Source organism: Eschrichtius robustus, unplaced genomic scaffold, assembly GCF_028021215.1.
Source record: "Eschrichtius robustus isolate mEscRob2 unplaced genomic scaffold, mEscRob2.pri scaffold_834, whole genome shotgun sequence".
In the NCBI taxonomy this organism is placed as follows: Eukaryota; Metazoa; Chordata; class Mammalia; order Artiodactyla; family Eschrichtiidae; genus Eschrichtius; species Eschrichtius robustus.
This window is the reverse complement of record NW_027175717.1, coordinates 1-6,065: the sequence shown is the minus strand read 5'-3', so window position 1 is coordinate 6,065 and position 6,065 is coordinate 1. Positions and strand designations below refer to the sequence as shown.

The window sequence follows — 6,065 nt, the reverse complement described above, 5'->3', positions numbered from 1 at the left end:
GGCTTCCTGGAATTCAATTGTTTAATATATTGATCTTAGAAAGAATAATGTAGCTTCACATATACTGAGAGGAAATGCTGGTACTAATAATAAACAAAAGAAGTTTCAAAACAGTATATAAGATAGGAAACCTGTATTTTATAATACATGGAAAGGTATTAGTATGAAGTTAGGGAATTTCTCACAACTAAACGTTTGTAAGAAAAAAATAGATGTAAAATAATTACCTTCAAGTTCCCATTAATCACCCCTCTACTCCTCCCAGCTCCCTCCTATGCCCACGCAAACCCAGCACTCACTTCTGATTCCACTAGAGGTTCACCTCAGGTGGGGTGGAGGATGCCTGCATGATGTCCTGCTGCTCCTGGGAGAGGGTGTGCATGGAGCTGGAGGTGGGCGTATGCGCTGGGATGGAGAACACACTCTGGGTCTCACTGGGGCTGGCGTCCCTCACAAACAGCTCGTCATTCACGATGCACAGACTGAAGGAAAAATGGGCCCTCAGACAAGTGCTGGATGGACACCCACACCCCCAATATTGACTCCGCTCCCACTGGCACTCAGCAACCAGATTCCTTCCACACCCCTCCTGTGTCTGTCTCCCAGGTTCCTTGACTGGTACCTCTGGCCCTCCCCACAGAGCCCACCTTTGGAGAGACTGTCTACCACCTTCACTCGATTTATAGGTTTATCCCCAACCCACGGGCAATTTCGCATTTACCCTTTACCACAGCCCAAGGGGTGGACGCTCTGATCCCCATTCTCGGAAGAAGACACTGAGTCACAGAGAGGTCATGTGACTTGACCAAGGTCACACAGCGAGTGAGTGTTGGGTCAAGGAGAGAACGCATAGGCTGATTCCAGAGCCCATGCTCTTCTTAACCACTAGGCTAGACTGCTCCTGGGATCTCCCTGCTGGCTTTCCACAATACCGAGTAAACCTAAGGTCTGCGCCACCACATTCCCATGCCCCTGAGCGCAGGCGGGGATGGGCATTCCCGCCCACAAGAGGGCTCTCACCTGGAGTAGCTGGCAGGGTTAGCGATGAAGGTCCGGGTGAAGGCACGCACACAGCCCTGAGAACTTCCTTCCACTTCAACAGCAAACAAACAACACTACCCCTTAGAGCCACACATGCTGTACACGCTCACACGGCGGTCCCCAGTCAGGCTGTGACTGGACACTCATGCTGAGAGGGCATTTGTTCACGGGGGCCAGGGTGTCGGGAATCGGGAGGGCAACTATAGGAGCAGTCTGCGCCCAGTGACAGGGCCCCTGACAACCACTACACAGGTTCACGGGATGCGTTTTTCACAGCCGCCCAAGAGGTGGATACTACTACCCCATTTTGCAAATGAGGAAACTGAGAGGTTAAGTAACGACCCAAGTTCTCAGAGTGAGTATCTGGGATGAGAGCCACCAAACTCCGCAGCCTGTGTCCCTAACGCCCAGGGTGTGCAGGGCAGACAGGCATGGACACAGCTCAGACCTGGGTTGTCTGTGGGAAGCCTGAGGGCTGGAGAACACAGTGGGGAAGGGGAGTGGAGGGGAGGGGAAGGGAAGGGAAGGGGTCAGGGAAGCTGGGTGGTTCTGGGAGTGAGCCTGGCCAGGGTGAGGCAGCAGTGGGGCATCTGGGGTGGGGATCTACACACACTCACCTTCCTTGAACACCCCGCTGACGGAGAAGCAGAGCATCGTTTCCTGAAAGGGAAGAGCCCAGGCGCCCAGTCACCACCTGCACCTCCTACCCACCTGCGGCTTCCTGGGCCCGCCCGAGGGTGGAAGCAGGCGCTCACCGTCTGGAACCACGTGTCCACCACGAAGGAGCTTAAGTCATGCTGAGTCTTGGGCAACACACAGAGGGTGTGCACAATGACACGATTTGTGTGCTTCAGCAGCTGGACCCGCAGGTCTGTGAGGGGAGGGGAAGCGAGCGAAGGTCAGGGGCTGCCACGCCCTGGGCCCTATGATTGACCCCTTCACCGCCCTTTCCCACCCAGTCTTCCCATCACACACTCACGGGGGTCCGTGAGCTTCTTCATATTCCGGCTGTCCTTGAAGTACTTGCACAAGCTGCTTCTAGGAGACAAAGAGCAACAGTGGGTGGTGGGTGTTTGCAGGAGCTGGCCTGTGTCTGCTGGGGAGCCACACGGCCCAGGAGCAGAGCCTGTGCTGTGATACTCACGGGGCTGTGTCCTCGGGGTGGAAGGGAATGGTCAGGGAGAAGCAGGCCTGCTCGTGATAAGCACCCACGAGACCCTGTCGGTCTCCACAGTCATGGATCAGGTAGTACCTGAGGGGGAGCAATGAGGACAGTCTATCTCTGTGGTCTGGACCTCAAATGAGACTTGGAAACTCCCCTGAACAGACCTGTGCTTAGGTGGCCTCACCTGTCCTCGCCCTCTCCCCCTTGCTCAGCTTCCCAGAGGTACTTACTGCTGCAGGAATTGCAGGACTAGGCTCTTCAGCTCATCGCATCCAAAGTAGCTGCCCTGGAATCAAAAGGCATTTGAGACTATGCAGTGGATAAAGCCTCCCTGCAACACCGCAAATGTCGTTTGATCCTCTTCCTCACCTTGCAGGGCTTTAATACGCAGGGAGTGTCAACGTCAACAGTAACTGGTGACGGTAACTCCTGGCCATCCTGGAGAAGGGAAGAGGAAGTCAGGAGTGGAGACCAGGGGAGTGGCCCTGGATGATCCGGGAAAAGGATGGGCCCAGGAGGGTGAGGGTCAGAGGTCAGGTGTGAAAGGGCCCTGGAAATTCCATGGGAAAGCTTACACTGGATGTCTTCATCATGAGGTCCTGGAAGTCTCTAGTGTTATGTGCAACTTGTGTGTGTGCGTGTGTGTATTTATGGGTATTTTTCCAGCAAGTCTATCCATGTCATTTTCAGGAGTCCATGCCCCCCAAAATGGTTAAGGTTCTGATGCTAATATGTGATCTAGGCAAGACCCAAAGGGCTTGAGGGCAGGTGCAGAGGCCACCGACATTCGTAAGAGACAATGATTTACGTAGGCACTTACCAGGCGTAACAACTTCGGGAAACATTCTCTGATGGCCCTGTCCAACACCAAAAATAGAGAAGAAGTGGTTAATAGTTCAAGGTTGCAATGCTTCCTTTGAGTTAAAACAGTAATACCATAAACAGAGATCAGTGTGTTCTGGCCCATCCAGCAGCGCCCTTTGCCCACCTCTGCTTCTGATTTTAAGGGTTTTCGGTCCACTTCCCTGTTGAGCACTGAGCATCTGTCATCTTACTGTCTGAAAGGCACTGTCTCCTCATCTCTCTCAATACCTTCACTTTAATATTCCTTCCCTCCCTCCCTTCCTCTCCTTCGCCTGGGTAGCTCCCACCCAGACTACTCGCACTCCCTTCTCCAGTGCCACAGGGAGCAGCATTTCAAACCCATACTGCAGGGCTTCCTTCTCCTCCCTTCCTTCCTCCAGGGCCCCACTGAAGGCTGTGGGGAGAAGAGGGAATGGGGTGGGAGCCCGGGGCTCTGCTACCTCACTGGGGGTCCAGCACTCTGGCAAGACCCGGACACCCCCCAGGGATGGCCCAGGATGCTGGGCCAGGGAGGTGAGTGAGGTGGGGCTCAGGGAGGGAGATGGAGGGGATGAAGGCAGAAAGGGAGTGAAGGTAGGAGGGGAGAGATGAGAGAGACATAGGGGCACAGAGACAAGGGAGAGAGAGAAAGCAAAGGGAAGGGAAAGAAGCTCTCCCGTGGTCGGGGTCAGGGAAGAAGAGAGAAGAAAGGGGAAACGGCGCCCCTGTTGCGGCTCTTCACCTGCCCCAGAATCGCCCAGACACACCAGGTAGGAATGGAAAATATGCACATGTTGGGCTGGGGCCCCACTGGATGCTGGTTGAAACTTTGTCACCTGTGTGAGTTCAGCCAGACTTGGGCATGGGAAACAGGGCCGCCATGGGGGCACATCTCCCCCAGAATGAGGAAAGGGTCAGGTCCCAGCTCAGTATGGGGCTGAGGATCCGTGGCCCAGTCTTATGATCACCGCCTTCTCTCCTGATGACCCCTGCACCTGTCTGAGTTCGTTCTTTATCTGAGGAATCGTACCTGTCTCAGGCTGCCCAGGGCTCCTGTGAAGGACCAGATGGGATGATGTGACGTGTGCAGGGAGTTGATGGGAAGTGCCCCTGAGAGCCCTGTCCTTCTGTCTCCTCTACCACCTCTGCCCTCTGCCTTCCACTCCTGCCTCAGAAAGCCCTCTGATCACTGGCAGGGGCCCACGTCTGGCCCCTTGACTCAAGGAGCCCTGCTTTTTCCCAAGGAGGGTCCAGCTCCTGGCATTGGGCCAGCAGAATGGATGTCATGACAGCAGCCACCTACGGCCTCAGCCCTCAGCATGGCGCAGGAAAGCCCCCATGTCAACCTGGGAGACGAGGGGGGTCCCCTTTGGAGGAAGGGGAAGAGGGCCCCTCTCAGAACAGGGGAGGCAAATGCCATCTCAGCACGAAGAAGGAAGGCTTCTCTCAGCAAGAGGCCCTGGACTGGAGGACCCTTCTCAGTCCAGGGCGCCAGCATCTGGATCAAGGCTGGTCGCTCCTGGTCCTGGTGAGGAGGAGAAGCCCTGCTTCCTGCGGCACACTCTTGGGAGGCCTTGGCGGAATATAGCTGGGCGCAGAGAGCTGGAAACAGACCCCAGAGCCCCTGCAGAGGTGAGCAGGTCAGGGGAAGGAAACTCCTCACCGGTGATAGGCACAGAGAGAGCAGAAGGTGGGGCCTGTGATCCTCCCAGAAGACCAGGGCTGCCACCTTTGGCAAAGGGGCACTGTCACAGATAGTCTAGGCTCCCACGGGTGAAGGTCACCAGGAAGGGTGACAGGGTGTTCACACTGACCTTACATAGGTGGACTGGTCTGGGAAGGTGCCACACAATGGGTTCCCTTGCAGCCACAGCTCTTCAAGCTTCAGCCCTTTAATCTTCCTCAACTCCCACACAGACTTCAGCTGAGAAATATGGGGCGGAAGTGGGAAAAGGAATCCCAGGGAAAGAGGGACATCCGGATCTCTGCACCCCCAGCCCCCTCCCTCCCCCACAGGTACCTTCACCTGCCTCCTGTCATCACTCTGATGGCCACTAACACGCCCCCCCCCCCTACTCTCAACCCAACTTTGATCTGGCTCCCTCTTCTCACCTCATTTTTGGAGAGGTTCAGGATCTTGACCGTGGGGGCCATCTGTATAATGTCAGACAGGCCATCCAGCTGGTACAGTTTGTTGCTGCTCAAGTTCAAGGACAACAGCTTTGGGGCAAGAAGAGGTAGAGTGAAGGTTACTATCTAGGGCCTTGGAGACAAATCTGCCCTCCACCCCATCTCTTCCACCCCCTACCCTAATACCAGCACTGGGCCTACAGCCTCACCTCAGGGAAATTCTTTTTGATGATCTGCAGGGTGGCAGCCATGCAGTTTCTTCGATTCAGAATTATATCAATATCATGGCCCACCAAGTCTTCAGGAAGGAGAGGGGAGGGAATCAGATGGCTGAGTGGGGTCTGGGGCCAGCACCAGCCCCTCCCACGTTACCATCCCTAAGTCTCCCTCTAGGAAGACCCCTCTGCCCTCGCCCGCCCTAGAATTACTGCTGTCAGCCGTACCTGGGTCAACGCAGAGCCTCTGGAGGTCAAGAGCTTGCTTGGAGACATTAAATCGTTTGATCAAGGTCAGCTGCGGAGTGAGAGATGGAGAGAGCCGCTCTGAGGCTGTGGTGGTGGTAGGGAAAACGGGGGAGAGGGTGACGGGGGCCTGGAGGAAGGAGAGGTGGGTTTGAGCGCTGGCACACAAAATGCCTTGAGTCTGCATTACCTTTAGCTGCTCCATTTCTTCTGGCTTCAACTTATACTGCACAGAGTAGGGAACAGCGGACGGGCTGACAAACACAGGTATCTGCAGGAAGAAGAGGTGGGGTAAGCACCAGGAACTCTAGTTCCAAAGAAAACAGCCAGCCCCTGGCCTGTACTCCTTCCTCAGGATGAGGTACAGGTAATGCCCGCGACACACACCTTTCGGCTCTCCTCGTCACAAATCTTGTTGCTGACAT

General features: G+C 55.3%; 1 pseudogene; it reads right to left on the bottom strand.

Moving 5' to 3' along the window:
- Positions 1-295: 295 nt before the first annotated feature.
- LOC137758397 (nuclear RNA export factor 2-like) lies at positions 296-6,060 on the bottom strand (annotated as a pseudogene).
- Positions 6,061-6,065: the final 5 nt, after the last annotated feature.